This window comes from Bufo gargarizans, chromosome 8, assembly GCF_014858855.1.
Source record: "Bufo gargarizans isolate SCDJY-AF-19 chromosome 8, ASM1485885v1, whole genome shotgun sequence".
NCBI classification, from domain to species: Eukaryota; Metazoa; Chordata; class Amphibia; order Anura; family Bufonidae; genus Bufo; species Bufo gargarizans.
Genome location: NC_058087.1, coordinates 146,040,442 through 146,061,806, shown reverse-complemented (window position 1 = coordinate 146,061,806; position 21,365 = coordinate 146,040,442). Strand labels below are relative to the sequence as shown.

The 21,365-nt window shown below is 43.2% G+C and overlaps 1 pseudogene; it reads left to right on the top strand.

Annotated features, from left to right (window-relative positions):
• Positions 1-7,664: 7,664 nt before the first annotated feature.
• Positions 7,665-7,770, top strand: LOC122945889 (annotated as a pseudogene).
• The last annotated feature ends 13,595 nt before the right edge of the window (positions 7,771-21,365 follow it).

The window sequence follows — 21,365 nt, the reverse complement described above, 5'->3', positions numbered from 1 at the left end:
CGTCATGTGTTGTTCCGATCACTGCCGCCCGGCGGGCAGTGATCGGAACAAGGTGCCTGCTCAAATCATTGAGCAGGCACCTCGGCTAAATGCACAGGGGGTTCCGTGAACCCCCCGTATCGGCGATCGCAGCAAACCACAGGTCAATTCAGACCGGCGGTTTGCTGCGCTTTCTGCAGTTTCTGATCCCCGCGGTCCCTGAATGCCCAAAATATAGATTTTAACCCCCCCTGCACCGTTGAGTGATTTTATAGTGGCGGAAGATGCAGGGGGGTTGCGGGCGGTGCGGTAGACGGGATCGCAATCCCCCGCCTGCCTCCTCTTGAATATTCATTGGTGGCCAGTGGTTATACCAGAGTGTCAGCACATTGCTGACACTCTGGTATAAACGGCTGACATCTGTGATGCGATGTCAGCCGTTTAACCCTTTCCATACTGCGGTCCACCCGCCCTGTTTATTCTCAGGATGACCAAGCGGTTGAATCAGAGTTTGTGGCCACAACTGAGCAGACCGGGAAGGTTCCCATGGCAACAGGACACCTTCTCAGGCATCCTGCTGTCCATGGTGCTGAACAGATCTGTGCTAAAGGCATAGATCTGTTCAGACAAAGTGTAAGTAAAATACAGTACAAAACACCACTGGATCTTCAAGAACCAAGTAGGTCTGGGTCAATAAAATGTTTAAAAAAGTGAAAAAAGTAAAGCTAAAAAAAAAACATTTATCACTGAATAAAAAAAATAAAAAATAAATACACTACACATATTAGGTATTGCCGCGTCCGGGGTCATGTTACTTTCCCTGCATGGTGAACGCCATAAAAATAAAAAGATAAAAACGATGAGGAAATTGAAATTTTGCCCATCTTACTTCCCAAAAAAGGTAATAAAAGTGATCAAAAAAGTCGCATGTACGCCAAAATAGTACCAATCAAACAGTCATCTTATCCGGCAAAAATCATACCCTACCCAAGATAATCGCCCAAAAACTGAAAAAACTATGGCTCTTAGACTATGGAAACACTAAAACATGATTTTTTTGGTTTCAAAAATGAAATAATTGTGTAAAACTTACATAAAAAAAAAAAGTATACATAGTAGGTATCGCCGCGTCCGTATTGACTGGCTCTATAAAAATATCACATGACCTAACCCCTCAGGTGACCACCGTAAAAAAAAAAAGAAAAAGAAAAACGGTGTAAAAGAAAGCAATTTTTTGTCATCTTATGTCACAAAAAGTGTAATAGCAAGCGATCAAAAAGTCATATGCACCCCAAAATAGTGTCAATCAAACCTTCATCTCATCCCACAAAAAATGAGACCCTACCTAAGATAATCTCCCAAAAACTGAAAAAACTATGGCTCTCAAACTATGGAGACACTAAAACATGATTTTTTTTGTTTCAAAAATGAAATCATTGTGTAAAACTTACAAAAATAAAAAGATTTGTATACATATTAGGTATCACTGCGTCCGTGACAACCTGCTCTATAAAAATACCACATGATCTAACCTTTCAGATGAATGTTGTAAATAAAATAAAAAAACGGTGCCAAAAAAGCTATTTCTTGTTACCTTGCCTCACAAAAACTGTAATATAGAGCAACCAAAAATCATATGTACCCTAAACTAGTACCAACAAAACTGCCACCCTATCTCGTAGTTTCTAAAATGGGGTCACTTTTTTGGAGTTTCTACTCTAGGGGTGCATCAGGGGGGCTGCAAATGGGACATGGTGTCAAAAAAAACAGTCCAGCAAAATCTGCCTTCTAAAAACCGTATGGCATTCCTTTCCTTCTGCGCCCTGCTGTGTGCCCGTACAGCAGTTTACGACGGGTGTTTCTGTAAACTACAGAATCAGGGCCATAAATAATGAGTTTTGTTTGGCTGTTAACCCTTGCTTTGTAACTGGAAAAAAAAAAATATTAAAATGGAAAATTTTTAAATTGTATCTCTATTTTCCATTAAATCTTGTGCAACACCTAAAGGGTTAACAAAGTTTGTAAAATCAGTTTTGAATACCTTGAGGGGTGTAGTTTCTTATATGGAGGTAACTTTTATGGAGTTTCTACACTAGGGGTGCGTCAGGGGGGCTTCAAATGGGACATGGTGTCAAAAAAAACAGTCCAGCAAAATCTGGCTTCCAAAAACCATACGGAGCACCTTTCCCTCTACGCCCTACTGTTTGCCGTACAGTAGTAGTTTACGGCCACATATGGGGTGTTTCTGCAAACTACAAAATCAGGGCAATAAATATAGCATTTTGTTTGGCTGTTAACCCTTGCTTTGTTACTGGAAAAAATAGATTAAAATGGAAACTTTGCCAAAAAATCTAAATTCTGAAATGTTATCACCATTTGCCATTAACTCTTGTGGAACACCTAAAGGGTTAACGACATTTGTAAAATCAGTTTTGAATACCTTGAGGGGTGTAGTCATTTTGGGGTGGTTTGTATTATGTGAGCCTCACAAAGTGACTTCAGACCAGAACTAGTCCCTAAAAAGTGGGTTTTTAATAATTTCTGAAAAATTTTAAGATTTGCTTCTAAACTTCTAAGCCTTGTAACATCCCCCAAAAAAAAAATATCATTCCCAAATTGCTCCAAACATGAAGTACAGGGTGGGCCATTTATATGGATACACCTTAATAAAATGGGAATGGTTGGTGATATTAACTTCTTGTTTGTGGCACTTTAGTGCGGTGTTGCTATCAGTGTGTGAAGAGTGGGAGAAGAGGGTTGCATTGACAATCCAACACAATGGGCAGCACATTGAACACATTTTATAAGTGGTCATAAACTTGTAAATAACTCATGAAAGAATAAAGTTACGTTAAAACCAAGCACACCATTGTTTTTCTTGTGAAATTCCCAATAAGTTTGATGTGTCACATGACCCTCTTCCTACTGAAAAAACAAAAGTTGGATTAAAAATGGCCGACTTCAAAATGGCCGCCATGGTCACCACCCATCTTAAATAGTTTCCCCCCTCACATATACTAATGTGCCACAAACAGGAAGTTAATATCACCAACCATTTCCATTTTATTAAGGTGTATCCATATAAATGGCCCACCCTGTAGACATATGGGGAATGTAAAGTAATAACTATTTTTGTAGATATTACTATGTATTATAAAAGTAGAGAAATTGAAACTTGGAAACTTGCAATTTTTTTCAAATTTTGGGTAAATTTGGTATTTTTTTATAAATAAAAATGATTTTTTTTTTTACTTCATTTTACCAGTGTCCGAAAAAACTATCTCAGAATGGCCTGGATAAGTCAAAGTGTTTTAAAGTTATCACCACTTAAAGTGACACTGGTCAGATTTGCCAAAAATGGCCTGGTCCTTAAGGTGAAATAAGGCTGTGTCCCTAAGGGGTTAAAAATGATTTCAGGGATTTAGGTCAAAAGCTTAGGGCAAGGACCTCAAAGGTAGTATTTTCTGAAATACTACCTGTACCACGGGCCACACAAGAAAGGCAGCGGGAAATTAGGGAGATTAACAAGTGGCTCAAGAACTGGTGTAGGAAGGAGGGGTTTGGGTTCCTGGGGAACTGGGCCGACTTCTCTATCGGCTACAGGCTCTATCGTAGGGACGGGCTGCACCTCAATGGGGAAGGGGCAGCTGTGTTGGGGAAGAAGATTGCTAGAAGGTTGGAGGAGTGTTTAAACTAGGGACTGGGGGGGAGGGAAATTACATACAAGATAGGGCAGATAGACACTGGGGGCAAGGTAGTGTGACTGGGGAAGGAATGGAAGCAGGGACTAGAACAGTTCAGAAGGAAAGGTGTAGGGTAAAAAATATACATAAACCTCTCAAATGTATGTATACTAATGCCAGAAGCCTGACTAATAAAACTGGGGAACTGGAATCAGTGATGTGTGAGGAGGACTGTGACATAGTGGGAATAACGGAGACATGGCTGGATGATAGCTATGACTGGGCAGTTAATGTACAGGGTTACAGTCTGTTTAGAAAGGATCGTCAAAACCGGAGAGGGGGAGGGGTCTGCCTTTATGTAAAGTCCTGTCTAAAGTCCACACTCCGTGAAGCTATAAGTGAGGGACATGAACATGTGGAGTCACTGTGGGTAGAGATACATGGAGCTAAAAACAATAATAAATTGCTAATAGGAGTTTACTATAAACCACCTAATATACCAGAGTCCACAGAAAATCTACTACTAAACGAGATAGACGAGGAGGCAAATCATAATGAGGTGGTTATTATGGGGGACTTCAACTACCCAGATATAGACTGGGAAACTGAAACTTGTATATCTCATAAAGGAAACAGGTTCTTGGCAATAACCAAAGACAATTACCTCTCCCAACTGGTTCAGGACCCGACTAGAGGGACAGCCATACTGGACTTAGTGTTAACCAATAGGCTGGACAGAACAACAGACATGCGGGTTGGGGCGACACCTGGGAAATAGTGACCATAAAGTAATAACCTTCCAATTATCATTCAAAAGAGTGTTTCTACAGGGAGGAACAAAAATACCAAAATAAAATAAACTGTCAGTTGACATGCAGAATGTAAAAATAAATTCCCCATTAAAAGTGTCCTGTCTGACCCAGGAAGAAGTACAACAGCGATTAAAATAGACAAATCGCCAGGACCGGATGGCATACACCCTCGTATCCTAAGGGAATTAAGTAATGTCATAGCCAGACCCTTATTTCTGATATTTGCAGACTCTATACTGACAGGGAATGTCCCACAGGATTGGCGCATGGCAAATGTGGTGCCAATATTCAAAAAGGGTCCAAAAACAGAGCCTGGAAACTATAGGCCGGTAAGTTTAACATCTGTTGTGGGTAAACTGTTTGAAGGTTTTCTGAGAGATGCAATGTTAGAGCATCTCAACGGAAATAGGCTTCATGAGGGATCGGTCATGCCAAACGAATTTAATCCGTTCTATGAGGAGGTAAGTTCTAGACTTGACAGCGGTGAATCAATGGATGTCGTGTATCTGGACTTCTCCAAAGCATTTGACACTGTACCACATAAAAGGTTAGTATATAAAATGAGAATGCTCGGACTGGGAGAAAATGTCTGTATGTGGGTAAGTAACTGTCTGAGGGATAGAAAACAGGGTGGTTATTATTGGTACACACTCAGATTGGGTCACTATCACTAGTGGGGTACCTCAGGGGTCAGTATTGGGCCCTATTCTCTTCAATATATTTATTAATGATCTTGTAGAAGGCTTGCATAGTAAAATAAAAAAATTGCAGATGACACTAAACTGTGTAAAGTAATTAACACTGATGATGACAGTATACTACTACAGAGCGATCTGGATAGACTGGAGGCTTGGGCAGATAAGTGGCAGATGAGGTTAACACTGACAAATGTAAAGTTATGCACATGGGAAGGAATAATGCAAGTCACCCGTACATACTAAATGGTAAAGCACTCGGTAACACTGACATGGAAAAGGATCTAGGAATTTTAATAAACAGCAAACTAAGCTGCAAAAACCAGTGTCAGGCAGCTGCTGCCAAGGCCAATAAGATAATGGGTTGCATCAAAAGGGGCATAGATGCCCGTGATGAGAATAAAGTCCTACCACTTTACAAATCATTAGTCAGACCACACATGGAGTACTGTGTACAGTTCTGGGCTCCTGTGAACAAGGCAGACATAGCAGAGCTGGAGAGGGTCCAGAGGAGGGCAACTAAAGTAATAACTGGAATGGGGCAACTACAGTACCCTGAAGGTTTATCAAAATTAGGGTTATTCACTTTAGAAAAAAGACGACTGAGGGGAGATCTAATTACTATGTATAAATATATCAGGGGTCAGTACAGAGATCTCTCCCATCAGCTATTTATCCCCAGGACTGTGACTGTGACGAGGGGACATCCTCTGCAGTCTGGAAGAAAGAAGGTTTGTACACAAACATAGAAGAGGATTCTTTACGGTAAGAGCAGTGAGACTATGGAGATCTCTGCCTGAGGAGGTGGTGATGGTGAGTACAATAAAGGAATTCAAGAGGGGCCTGGATGTATTTCTGGAGCGTAATAATATTACAGGCTATAGCTACTAGAGAGGGGTCGTTGATCCAGAGAGTTATTCTGATGGCCTGATTGGAGTCGGGAAGGAATTTTTTATTCCCCATTCCCCTAAAGTGGGGAAAATTGGCTTCTACCTCACAGGTTTTTTTTTTGTTTGCCTTCCTCTGGATCAACTTGCAGGATGACAGGCCGAACTGGATGGACAAATGTCTTTTTTCGGCCTTATGTACTATGTTACTATGTTAAAACCTGTACCACTCTGTGCGTGATTTGAGGCTAGGATGGAGGTTCACCTTCTAGCAGGACAATGACCCAAAACACACTGCTAAAGCAACACCTGAGTGGTTTAAGTGGAAACATGTAAATGTGTTGGAATGGCCTAGTCAAAGCCCAGATCTCAATCCAATACAAAATCTGTGGTCAGACTTAAAGATTGCTGTTCACAAGCGCAAACCATCCAACTTGAAGGAGCTGGAGCAGTTTTGCAAGGAGGAATGGGCAAAAATCAGAGTGTAATCTAAGATGTGGCAAGCTCATAGAGACTTATACAAAGCGACTTGGAGCTGTGATTGCCGCAAAAGGTGGCTCTGCAAAGTATTGTAAAGGGGGTGAATAGTTATGCACATTGACTTTTACTGTTATTTTGTCATATTTGTTGTTTGCTTCACAATAAAAAAAAAAAAAAAATCTTCAGAGTTGTGGGCATGTTCTGTAAATTAAATGATGCAAATCCTCAAACAATTCATGTTAATGCCAGGTTGTGAGGCACCAAAATAAGAAAAAAGTCAAGGGGGGGGGGGGTGAATACTTTTGCAAGGCACTGTATCTGTACTAATAAATGAGAGCTAGTGAAGGCAGCAGCAATTGGACACACACACAGCATGTATGTAACTGTGAGGGACACAGAGAAGCCTGAAACTAGGAACAGACTGGCAAACAGGATATCAGGGGTCTGAAAATGAATTAAAGAATGAACGTGGCAACTTTATTTATTCAAGGTCACTACTAACATATATAAAAATATTTTTTTTTCTGTTTCAAAGGTGTTCATAGCCTTCAAAAGAAACTGTTGTGTGATAGAGAAATAATGTAGAGGAGATAATGACGGCTGAACGTGCAGTGATTTCATTCTAGTTATAGGTGAGGGTCTGAGTCCTTAGACATCCACCTAAACTATTGCTGTACGTTTCTATTTCTAAATTTTACTTGCAAAATATGGTTCCTTTTTTTTTTTTGCCATTTCAGCCTCACTGAAAAGATCACTAATACAAATTGCAGAGAAAAATATAAACTTCCATGATCATTATCTTCCATATCTCCAGTTCGGCGAGCCTCCTGAAACATTTCCATTTGTATGTGTGAAAGATATTAGCATCTTATCTCCTAACACTGCTGACTTTACACTCATTGCCGCTTTCAGAATCAGATAAGGTTTCCTAGAAAACAGCACACAGCATATAAGAACAAACAATTCGGACTGTCAGCAGAATGACCACGGAGAAACAATGTTAGAAGTCAGCATTTGCTGCAGTGGTATAACAGTAATATCATTGTATCCATAGAGAATGATGCGTGCAGTCTAATAAAATCCGGCAGCTATGTGGATAATCAGCACACTCGCTACATTCACAGTCAGATCACTTCTCGGCCTTTTGGCTAAGATCAAGTGTAATATCTTTTCTTAGATTCCTGGTGGCCAGAGCCCTGCCAGGATGTAGGGGTTGAGTTTAAAGGTACCCTTGCTAGGTGACCAAGCCCTCTGCTGGATCTAAGCCAGGGGCTGAGATGTTTGAATTGGTGCAGAATTGCTCCAGAAGTGGTGACCCTGGGGTGCCTGAACTCACTGGGGGTGGGAGCCCACTGAGTGACGGCACATTTGCACGCACTTCACTTTCTCACATTTTGAGCTCACACACTTCTTGTTGCTCGGACTTCGGCCCAGAAAATATAACGGCACATAGTCACTTGTATTTATTTTTTATGTCCACTGTGTGTTCACTTTCTACGTTTGTTTTGTCACTAGGATTCCATGGGTACGGCGCCCTTACGCGTAACCCCCTTGAGGTCTGGGGGGGGTGTGTGGCCATCCCGGTTCCACCACCCCCCCGCCAAACCCCTTGGTCTCTCCCTTCGGGGAGAAACCAGCCTTAGGCTACTTTCACACTCGCGTTTGGTGTGAATCCGCCATGGATCTGCACAGACGGATCTGCACCGATAATACAACCGCATGCATCCGTTTGTATTATCTTTAACATTGCCAAAACTGATCCGTTTTGAACACCATTGAAAGTCAATGGGGGACAGATCCGTTTTCTATTGTGCAATTCACTGAGAAAATTAAAATCCCGATAACAAAAAAAAGAATATATATAAAGATACTTATGCCTATAGTTGATTATGGTACAATCAGATTATAGAAACCTCACCACATCAAATTAATCGCACTGCTGCTTGACAAGAGTAATGTCTATATTGACCGAGATGAATACACCAGCTATAGATATATCGCCACCATATGGTTACTCACGGTACTGTTGACCAGAGGCAGATATTTGTATCAACAGGAGTATAGATACCCAGGTATCAGGTGGTTCCTTCTTGATGATCAGTGGATGCCCAGTGAAAATCGTCTTGTCGGACCTTGTTATTCCTGATAATTCTTGATTCTATTCCAGGAAGATAGGACTAGTTTGATTATAGTGTCCAAACAGACTACAAGTCCACTCATAGGCAGTATGGGAGACTATCCCTATCGACTATGCTTACCCTGCCTACAAGCTGAGTAATCGCTCTGAAAGGTGGGGACTACTTAAATATAGTAAAACAAAGGGGTAAAGGTATCCTGGTAGGGACCTTCAAAAGTGGTAATAATGGAAATAGGCATAAAGTTTAAAAAAAAAAAAAAAAGGTTTAAATCCCGACGCGTTTCCCCTTTAGAGTGAAGAGGTTCATCAGGGGATCGTAGTCATCATGCTTGGTGGCGCTGATAAAGATAATCCTGCCATTGGATGATTACCTATTGTGTCAGTGAAAAAACAGATCCGTTCCCATTGACTTACATTGTGTGACCGCATCGTCAGGTGTCCGCCTCCAGAGCGGAACGGAGGCAAACTGATGCATTATGAGCGGATCCTTTTCCATTCAGAATGCATTAGGGCAAAACTGATCCGTTTTGGACCGCTTGTGAGAGCCCTGAACGGATCTCACGAACAGAAACCAAAACGCCAGTGTGTTAGTAGCCTTAGTCGTTGAGGCTCCATGCTACACCTGGGGTGGAACCCAGGTTGAAGACCAGAGCCACAGACGCGCTGTGGCTTCAGCTGAGGTTTGCCTGGCTGTACCCCTGTTTTGGCTGGGGGTTACCTGTTTTGTCTCGGTCCCTTGCAAGAGCCTTCTCGCCTGGAGGGACTGGGAAAGGTTGATGGGGGCCACTTCTTTGGAAGAGGGCCTGCGATAGACCGTACGTAGTGCACGTTTTTGTGTGGCACTCTGCACGATTTTGTTGCACGGGTGTAGAAAGCATGCTGCTTGTCAGGTATTATTAAGGCAGTGGGTTTCACTGTTTGCCTTTTCCCACCGCTAAAACCGTAATTATATTACTGTACTACTTCATACAAGTCATTTCTAGTTACACAGGGCCTCCACCTGTGCTAGGCTGGTTCCATAACTGTAGAGAGTTAGGACTCATTCAGACGGCAAATTGCGGATTTCAGCCGTGTACATTCCACATTTTGGGGACCGCACAAGGCCGGATCCCCTGATAGAAACGACTATTCTGGTCAGTGGACAATAATAGGACTTGTTCTATCTTTTTGTGGAACGGATGCGGACCCATTCATACGGTTTTGTAAATGAGCCCTTAAAATGAGGCAAACTAACACAACTCCACTTGTACTCTGCTCCCCTCTTGCCCAATAGGGATCAGGGAACTTCTGTTATACAGATAGGTAGGGGTCATAGAGGTGAGACCCCCACCAATCAGACATTTATTGCACATCACCTGTGACATGCAGGTGTATGGTACTTGACAACTGTTGTCAATCACTGTCCTCAACGGTAGACTGCTGAAGACCTGCTGTAGAAGGGTAAGGTTACACAGAGATTTATGGCGCAACATGTTGCGTGCTCAAATATCGCATTGAAGCAGGGCTGCCATAGGAATGACTGGGGTCACAGTGTGACTCACATGTTTGCTGCGACATGCGAATTGCAAAAAATCTATCAATTTCACTGCAACCCCATTTATTCCTATTGCTGCCCTGCTACACTGCGATACTCGGGCTCCGTGTTGTCGCACGACAATAGCATGCCACCACTGCAGTTTGTAAACTAGAAGTGGCAGGAGGACGGGACCGGCAGCACAGAGAACATCTCTGGAAAAAGAGGTAAGTATACCCTCGTTTGTTATTTTAGACTATTCAGGGACGTTTCTGAGATATTTAATTATTTCTGACAACCCCTTTAAGATGTGACAAAATTGGGTCTCCATGGATTTGTATAATGATCGATCAGGAATTCAGAATTTGGAGTCTGTCATGTTCCTCAAACCATTTCTGAACAACTATTGCAGTGTTGCAAGGCACATGCTGCTAAAAGTGATGTACTGTGTCCTCACGCCTCTCAATCATAGCCAACCTTAACTTTGTCAGCAATTTGTGCTGCAATAGCTCTCCTGTATGCTTGGACCATACCGACTAGCCTTGAGTGCTCATGACCCTGTGATCAGTTCATTGGTTGTACTTTATTAGACCACTTTTGGTTGGTACTAAACACTGCATATTGGGAACACCCCACAAGTTGTTTTGGAATGCTTTGACCCATTTACTGTAGCAAGCCATCACAATTTGACCCTTGTCAAAGTCACCCAGATCCTTACACTTTCCGATTCCACACCAAAGCAAACAACTGACTTCTGAGGGTACTTTGCATCTGCGGCATGCTTGATCCACCACAAATGCTGGTTGTTGGACAGATGGAAATTATTGCATGCAATGGTTTTTGTCTGGCCAAAACCCAGTATTTTTAAGCCAGAAAGCAGGCAGACCGCATTACAGTTAATGGGGATCCGGTGGTGAACTATAGAATTTGGCAATGCCGGATCCGGTGAAATCCAGCGGGCTGGTCTCTGCCAGAACAGCCTGCTGAAAACTCTGACGCAACTGTGAATGTACCATGACATGCTTCCTAATATACTCCTACTGCACCCCTTCAACAGTGCCATGTTGTGGTCCTTGTTAATATTCTGGGAACAGAGATGCTCGAGGATAAAGTTGATAATTAGCATTACATGGATAGAAAGAACATTAGTACAATTGTATAAAGTGTTAAAAACTGTTGATTCCTATATATTTAGTGTTTTTGTTCCCAGCTTTTTAGACCATTTGCCTCTTTTGCCCGGTGTTTCAGTCCAACAACTTCATATCCTCTGAGGACTTAATTGTGAGATGCTCAGCTTACAGCCCAATGATTAGCAGAAATCAATGCATTGTTTGTTCATTGGAATTCCTGTATGGAGCTCTGATTAACAAGTCTATACTTCATTGAATAGCAGGTTCTACTCGCAGGATTTAGCTGGATGCACCTTAGCGATGCTTGGCAAAATCAAATGGTATCCCGACCATCTGTTGCAATACAGCCCCATCTGTTTCCCAGTAAATTGCTACTGCACACTATGTGAAAGTTAAGTAAATTCAGTATTACTTGTGGATTTCCAATCAAAAAGCTTTTTTGATAGGAAGGTAATGCAACGGTTGCAGAAAGATCCTTTCTTATATAGAACTTAATAAGGGTCATTCATGATGGGCTCTACCAGTTTCTGGTGTAAAAAAAAAAAAAAGTCACAAGATTAAATTTTTGTGAAAATATTTTGTCGCACAAGCATTTTTGCGCCGTGACCACCACTTGGGAGTGATGGAGATGTGGCAGGGGCCAGGGAAGGGACATTGGGCCCAACACATTTACCAACTTTTACAGCCTGGAAACATGTGTAAAAGCGGAGTGAAATCTATTGCAGTCAGGGGCTGGAATCGTTTTTACTCCAGGTGTACAAACTGCTGACGTACGTCTAATTTATGACAAGGTGTAAGCCATAAATTAGGTGCTTTCTCCAGCAGCTGAGGAGGTAAACAAAGCGAATACTAGTCTTTGTAAATGATCCCCAATTACTTGTATTTACTTGTGGATTTTATGCATTTCCTAAATGATCTGCACAGTGTGTACAATCAGAACCTGACTTCATTGTCTTAGGCCTCATTCACATTTCCGTTGCAGAGAGCATTCTGCCGATTCCTCTACTTCGCAGCTGGATCTGCATTAACTACAATAAGGTCCCATTGCAATTTGGATGCTTTCCAGCATAAATGCAATATTTTTAATGTCCAGCCAACAGCCAGCATTTGCGCCAGATCAGGCAGCTGCATCTCCTTAACAGAGGTGTGAAAGTAGTCTAAGTAGTTACTTGCATTCCCTATTACATAACAATTCTGAAACATTTTTTTCTTAGCCCCATTGAAGTGAATGGGTCCACATCTGATCCGCAAAAAATGTGGATCGAATGTAGACTAAAACAATGGTCCTGTGCATTAGCTCTTAGGCAGACTCTACACTGGAGTTTCAGAGGAGATGGAAGCAAAGTCCATATGCTCCATCTTCTTGGGCCTCTGGCTTCAGAGACTAGCAGATCTCTACAAGATCTACAGAAAGAGAGAGAGACAGAGTCAGTAATGCAATCTGCCACTACAGCCATTCAGACATTACTGCAGTGGAGAAACACTGTTAAGATACTCTTCACACTTGGACGTATCCTAGCCAGACAGGCCATCAGGAACTTGTATCCTGCAGTGGACAATACATCCACCACTGCCAGAGTACCATTGCCTGGCTTATATTCTACACAGAGACTTTAGCAAGATAGAGAGGAAATAGGGCCATAACTACAGTAAAGACATTTATTCTGATCAGAATCAGGGTGTGTCCCAAAGGAAATAAGAATGCCCTCCTTCTTTCACTGCACAGCCCAAGGGAGCAACAGTGTGAAGTCAATCGCCATGATTGACTGTGACATCCAGAGCCACTACCATTTCCATCCTCTGCTCCGACTCCTCACTGGTCGTTGTAACTGTATAGGCCTCTACATGGAATATAGAGGTGTTGCCATATATATTATGATTTTAAGGGGATGTTCACATTATTCTGTAAGCAGCACACACTGCATTACTTTTCTTCAGTAAAATCACACCTACAGTAACTGCTCACACAAAAATGAAAGAAAGACTTGAGAGCAATGAAGCAAACGACGGTGACTAAGCAGTTAGCAACTTTGCATATTAATTAAGACTAAATTATGCAAAGGCTAAGAGCTATTTAAAGTTTTAAAGTAAGCCTAACTCAAGTCTCCATTGGTTTAACTTAACATACAATTAAACTCGTAAATCTGAATTCCTTCCCAACTAATCAGTTTTCTACTGAGGTGTGACTCGAGTGTTTTGTTTTTTTTCAAAAATCTCTTTATTGGATTGAGAAATCAGTTGTACAGCATTGGGTATCGAAACAATACAATACAGGAAATTTGTATCAAAGCAAAGTTGTGCAAGCAGTTTGGAAAATAAGATTTCTCAATACACATTTTATCATAATATTCCCCAACTTCCCCCCCCGCCCCCCCTAATGCACATGACCGTACCTTGCTTTACGGTCTACAAATCGCGGATCTTCAAAATACGGATATCGGCATTTTGCAGAACGGTCCTATCCACAGAATGGAGGTACGGATGCAGACAGAACACGGAGTGCTGTCCGCATCTTATTATGCCCCATTGAAGTGAAAGGGTCCACATCCAAGCCGCAAAAAATGCGGCTCGTATGCGGACCCAAACAACGTTCGTGTGCATAAGACCTAAGGCTGCTGTTCTTACATAAAAGATGTACTTCTCAAATACAGCAGAGTTACATGACCTGGATTTTTGTCTGTACTACCGGCACAGATATGTAACCGTATTATGATCATGCAAATTTGGTTAAAAAAAACACCTGTATAAAAAAAACATGAATTTTCTTGTGTTTTTTTTTTTTTTTTTTTAAGCTTAAATGCTACAAAAAAGTACTGTTGCCCAAATTTACTGATTCTGTATAGATCAGATTTATCAGATGGAGGATAAATGTGATGCAGGAATAGAAACTTTTCTTTGTTTGAAGCTAGAATTGTTGCAAAATTTCCCACAAAGCTCCTGCCTTTTCTACTACGCGCATAACCCTTGTTGAGCTTTTGACAGCTTTTTGGCACAGACACATTAGTTGCATTGCTTTACAAGATGTATTACACCCCATGCCTGGATGCCGAAGATACAAGTCAGCTGCAGAAGTGTGAGAAAGAGGAAGACGACTTTCTCTACACATTGTGGAATATGCATGGTTTTTGTGTGCGTATTCCAGTGCAGAGAAAAAGTTGCATAGTACAGTACCAGCAAAGTATACGAGACTACACAACTCTCATATACAATTTGCAGAATGTTTCCATGCAGAAATTGACCTTTATTGTGGATTTCCAAATCCACATAATGTCAATTATGTTCGCAGTTTTAGCTGCGGATTTCACCCTTTTCAATGGAAGGGTGAGATCTACAGCCAAACTACATCTAATCCGCACCAAAATCTGCAATTAGAAATTGCAGATTTTGGGGCGGATATGGTGCAGAAGTGCACATAAATCTGCATGAAAATTTTTGTGGATCTTATGTGTGTTCACCCACGCTTGTGTGCAGGCAGCCTAAAGAGGCCATCAATTACTTGTCCAGCTGTAAAACCTGTAACATATGTAGAAAATGGCCATTGCATGCTAAAAACAGTCTTGGTGTGTTTTCAGTTAAATTCTTCAGTAAAGAACTGTGGAACTGTTCTGCTGCACAACTGCCTCCTCATTGCTTCCTGCACAGCTGTAGTCACAGCCCCTCCAGTGACAGAGGTTAGAAGATCTTAGAGACTGACTGCAAGTTAGGTCATCTGAGAGCCTATCTGTTTTCACTTGTTGCAGTTTTGTTTTTGCTAATGACCACACCTCTTGTCTCAGGTGTAGCTTGTGGTCATTACTGCGCCTCTATTTAGTCTGGACTCACACTTCATACCATGCGGTTGAGATTCTCTGCCTGTAGTTGAAAGAGCTGGTGTGTGGTCCTCATCTGAGTTCCTGCTCATCAATTTTGTATTGAAAATAAGTGTACTCTTGGTATTTTGTTACTCCCATTTGCTCGTTGTTTACTAGACCTCAGGGAGATGCTGGCTCGTTCATCTGGGAAGCAACCAGTGGTCTGAGACCCTGTCACTAATCCTAAGGATTTTCAGGGTTACTAGGGCCTGGGTTTCCGGTGTATGAATATTCCCACCTTCAGGGTCTATTCATACTGACAGGAGTCAGGGCTAGGTTTAGGGTTTCCTTAGGTGGTCACCATTTTCCTTTCCCTAGCCTTGAGGCCTAATTCCTGGTCATTTTACTTCTGTTGTCATTCTGGTGTTCCTACTCTTCCCTACACTGTGACATTATGAACCGCCGAAAAAAACGCCATTTTGTTTGTGTCAGTGCAGCGATGGATATGATTTCTGCACTGTTCGGACAACTGCAGGGGCTGTCTTTGGAGGTAGCTGACCTCCGCACGACCGTCTCACAGATCTAGTAACCACAGGCGGCTGGTTCCTTCAGCAGGAACCAGGCCTGCCCTGAACCTAAGGTTGCTCTCCCGGGCAGATTTTCCAGGGGAAATTACAACTTTATTAGGTTCAGAGAGTCATGCAAATTATATTTTAGACTACGTCCTAACTTTTCTGGGGACAAGAGTCAAAGAGTGGGTATAATCATTTTGTTACTTTAAGGTGATGCTCAATCTTGGGCTTGTTTGTTGCTGACCAGATCACAGTCCCTCCGATCAGTAGATTAATTTTTCAGAGCTCTAGGTCTTATCTACGATGATCCAGATCGGATCTCCCTGGCCAAGACTAAGTTGCGTGGCTTACGGCAGGGAGAGCATTCTGCGGAGATCTAGATCGGATCTCCCTGGCCGAGACTAAGTTGCGTGGCTTACGGCAGGGAGAGCGTTCTGCGGAGACCCATTGCTCTGAATTTAGGAGATGGGCTACGGATACAAAGTGGAATAAACCAGCTCACCCTAGTCAATTTTGGTAAGGGTTTTCCGAGAGCCTGAAAGACGCGTTGACGTTTCACGAATATTCATTCGAGTCATTGGAAGTGGCCATGTCCCTTGCTGTACGTATTGATAGACGCCTGAAGGAGAGATCTAAGCTTCCTCACTCTCAGGACGTACTATCATATAAGGTGGTGGCCTCCTCCGGCACTTTGGGTAGAGAGACACTTGAGTTCATGTCTGGTGACAAACCAATGCAGCTGGGAGGAGCTACTCCTGGACCTGGTGATAAGAACTTTAGGCTTAAAGGGACACTGACAGGCCCAATAACCATAATTAGCTGTACATATGTATGTACAGGTCTTCTAATGTGCATTAAAAACATATAAGTATCCCCCCTGTCCACATTATGTATACAGTTAACTCACGTTTTATAACCTGAACTAATCGATGTTCTTTCTGCCCAAGGGGCAGGGTTTCAGCTTCTCTTGCGCCCAGCCAGCATCAGCCCAACCGCCGTTTTTGAAGCGCCGCCCAGCTCATCAATATTTACTTAGCGGGGCGGCTTCTGCAGTCCCCGACCGTCCGAGATGCGGCGCATGCCCAATAGTAAGCTATGGGTGCCGGGCGCGCTTCTGCTTTGTTCAATCGGATTGTCAGTGCCAAGGTGTTCTCTAAGTTGGATTTGAGGGGGGCATATAATCTGGTAAGGATTAAGGAGGGAGACGAATGGAAGACGCCGTTTAATACCCCTGAAGGTCATTTTGAGAATATGGTCATGCCTTTTGGGTTAACCAATGACCCTGCGGTTTTTCAACATTTCATCAATGACATCTTCCATCATCTGGTGGGCAGGTTTGTGGTGGTGTATCTGGATGATATTCAAATTTATTCTCCTGACATGGAGATGCATTAGGATCACGTGAGACAAGTGTTACAGATCCTAAGAGAGAATAAATGGTATGCTAATTTGGAAAAGTGTGTATTTGCAGTTCAGAAAGTGCAATTCCTGGGTTACTTACTCTCATCTTCAGGTTTTCGTATAGATCCATAGCAGGTCCATGCTGTGTTGGACTGGGATTGACCCGAAAATCTGAAAGCGCTTATGCGGTTTTTGGGGTTCACCAACTACTACTGTAAATTCATTTTGAACTACCTGACTGTGGTTAAACCTTTAACTGACATGACTAGGAAAGGTTTGGATGTCTCAGTCTGGTCTAATGAGGCATTACAAGCGGCATTTTCAGCGGTGAAGGAATGTTTTGCTTCTGCTCCTATACTGTTGCAACTGGATGTGTCACAACCATTCATTGTGAAAATTGACACATCCGACGTAGGGGTAGGAGCAGTCTTGTCACAGGATCCTTCACCTAGTAAATGGCACCCATGTGCTTTCTTCTCTAAGAAGCTCTGAATGCTGAAACAAATTATGATGTAGGTAATAAGAGAGTTGCTGGCAATTAAGTTGGCTTTTGAGGTATGGCGTCATTGGTTGGAAGGAGCGATTCATCGTATTACGGTAATTATTGATCACAAAAATCTGCTAAACTTGGAGTCTGCTAAACGTCTGAACTCAAGTCATGCCAGATGGTCGTTGTTTTTTACCAGATTTAATTTAATTTTCACCTATTGCGGTGCGATTAAGAATGTCAAAGCAGACGCTTTGTCGCATAGCTTTTCTGGGGGGGGTGATTCAGAAGATTGGCTGAAGGGTAGAAATATCCGCCCTTTATCCTTGAGGCAGAGGTGTGGGAGGCTCAGGGAGATGCACCAGAGTCCTGTCCTCTGGGGAATTTGTTTGTTCCTTCTGAATTACGACACAAGGTGTTCGAGGAACATCACTGTACAGTTCTTATAGGACACCCTGAGAGCAGATCCACGGTCGATCTCATTTCTCGTAGGTTCTGGTGGCCGTTGCATAAATGTGTTGAGGGCTTTGTGTCAGCTTGTGGTACTTGTGCACGTGCTAAGGTGACACAAACTTGGTGTCACGACCCTCGGTCTTAGTCGTGACTCCTTGGGAGCCGCATGCGGTTGCTCGCGTTTTGGAGTTCGTCAACCGCAGCTGGGGGCACTTAGTGGTTGCCTCAGGTGCGGTTGTCGCGGACAACAGTCATGCGTGCGGTTGCCCTTGGCAACGTGTTTTATATGTGTGCACATTCCCTGTTTGGTGTCCACAGGGTTTGAGTTGTATGCACTTCCCCTTTTAGTTGCTGTCCTCCCTTCCATTGGTGTTGGAAGGGTTAATCCCCTTCTGTGTGTTGTGAACATTGGGTGTGTCTCTGTGTGGGTGTGACCTCAGGCCTCCTTATATGTTGGTGTGTTGGAGTCTGAGGGTTCAGTTTGGATTTGGCTCAGCTTGGTGTGGAGCTCTGCTCCTGGGCTGTTTGTAATCCTGTCTGTGTGAGCCACCCTTATTTATTATTCTGTTTCCCTTGCTGTGTCTGTTGTCCCCTCCGGTGTGTTTGTCATTCCTCTCCCCACCTGGTGTATGTAGTTGTGGTGTGGGTTTTGTCTGAGAGGTTTGATTATGGTGTGTGATGGCTCCGAAAGGGGCGTGCTTACCCGGAGGGGTTAAGCGAAGGCAAGACCGTGGGTTTCCCAGCCCGGAGCCTCTTTCCATCTTGGCTGCGGCAGGTAAGAGTAGATAACATTGTTATTGTGCTTTGTGTCTTACCTGCCGTACGGTTTCCCCCATTGCCTTGCATCCTGTCAGCTACTGGGCCTCTGGAGACGCCAGTCATCCGTGTCGAGGATGCACAGGCATTCTCTGCCCTGTCATCAGGCCTAGGGTGTAGCAGGGATAGCAGGGTCCTAGGTTGGAGAGTATGAGCCCCCTTACCTTATGAGGCGGCTCATACGCTAGGAGTCCAGGGAGAGCGCTTAGGGTTACGTGAGGAGGTGACCAGCTCCCTGTTCCCTGCTATCTGGCGTTGCAGCAGCAGCTATTGCACGGTGGGGGGTTTTCCCCACTCACCACCGTGACACTTGGCCTTCAGGATCTCTACTTCCGTTGTCCATCCCATCCCAACCTTGGACTCATTTGTCCATGGACTTTATCACAGATTTGCCGAATTCCTCAGGAAAAACTGTGATTCTGGTGGTTGTTAATCGCTTCAGAAAGATGTCGCACTTTATAGCATTATCAAGTCTACCTAATGCTAAAACTCTTGCACGAGTGTTTGTCGATAACATCGTGAAGCTACATGGTATTCCCTCTGATGTGGTGTCTGTTTGTTTCCAGACTCTGGAAGGCATTCTGTACTTGCCTGGGGATACAATTGTCCTTCTCTTCGGGCTTTCATGCTCAGTCGAATGAACAGACTGATTGCACTAACCAGAATCTGGAGACTTATTTGAGATGTTTTGTCTCATAGAATCAGGAGGAGTGGTCTTCATTTTTGTCTTTGGCCAAGTTTGCCATAAATAACCGTAGGCAGGAGTCCACTGATAAGTCGCAGTTTTTTGGGGCATATGGGTTCCATCCGCAGTTTGGCACATTTTCTGGTACTGAGACTTCTGGTATACCTGAAGAGGAAATATTTTCCTCTTCTTTGTCATCTATTTGGCAGAAAATTAAAAATAATAAAACAAAAATGGGCAACAAGTATAAATGGATGGCTGACAAGAGACGTATGAGTGGTCCGGACCTGAGAGTGGGCGATTGTGTGGCTGTCCGCAAGAAACATTAAGTTGAAGGTACCTTCTTGGAAGTTGGGTCCAACGTTTATTGGTCCATATGAGATCTCTGCCATTATTAACATGATAGCCTTTCGTCTTGAACTTCCACAAGCTTTAAAAATTCATACTGTTTTCCACAAATCATTGCTGAAGAGATATGTCGAACCTGCTGAACCGTCCTCCTTGCCTCCCGCTCCTGTCATGGTGGATGGTAATCTTGAATTTCAGATTGCCAGGATAGTGGACTCACAAATTCTCCATAGATCCCTTCAGTACCTCATTCACTGGAAGGGTTACGGTCCAGAGGAGAGAATGTGGGTTCCAGCAGCTGACGTTAATGCTAGTCGCCTTGTGAAAGTCTTTCACAGGGTCCATCCGGATAAGGTTGGTCCTGGGTGTCCGGAGGTAACCTGTAGAAGGGGGTGGGGAGTATTGTCATGGCCCCTCCAGTGACAGAGGTTATAATATCTGAGAGACTGGCTGCACGTTAGGTCATCTGACAGCCTATCTGTTTTCACTTGTTACAGTGTTGTTTTTGGTAATGACCACACCTCTTGTCTCAGGTGTAGCTTGTGGTCATTACTGCTCCTCTATTTAGTCTGGACTCATACTTCATACCATGCTGTTGAGATTATCTGCCTGTAGTTGAAAGAGCTGGTGTGTGGTCCTCATCTGAGTTCCTGCTCATCCATTTTCTATTGAAGATAAGTGTACTTCTCTTGGTATTTTGTTGCTCCCATTTGCTAGTTGTTTACTAGGTCTCAGGGAAACGCTGGTTCGTTCATCTGGGAAGGAACCTGTAATCTCAGACCCTGTCACTAATCCTAAGTTGTTTTAGGGTTACTAGGGCCTAGGTTTACCATAAGGAGGTGTGGCAGTTCTAGTTTGTGCTGGTTTAGACTCCATGTTGGAGCGGCCAGGATTCTAACCTATTCCTTTGCTGAAGAGAAGTCTGACTAGAAAGTGAAGTGCAGCCTACAGAAACAGCCAAGTTATACAGTCAGCTTGTCAGTACAGCAGATTGAGAGAAGGATAGAGCAGAATTGAGTTTGCCTGCCAGTTTAATGCTAAAGCCTGCTGGAACCAAGACAAATCCTGTAAACTGATTGAAGAAATGTTTATTCAAAGTAAAGCTTCCATTGAACTTAATCTCAAGGTCTGGACTCAAGTTATTCTTTCCAATCCCTCAATTATTCCCCCTATTTATTGCTTAGGAGCCAAAGCCTGGGGTCCAGCTGTTTCCAAGTAGGAGCACCATGACACATAAAGAAACAGGCCGCACTATACAACTCAGCATTCCTACACCTGGGTTGTGGCATATTGAGGGCCGCCCTTTGCACACACAGAGGGAAAAAATGTACACATGGATCTTTCACGGACATCTTAACTGATGATACATGGATGCTTTTTTTTCACGGACCTGACACTGAGAAGTCTGGACAAAGCCTTAGGACTTTTTCATACGAGCGAGATTTCCACGCGGGTGCAATGCGGGAGATGAACGCATTGCACCCGCACTGAATCCG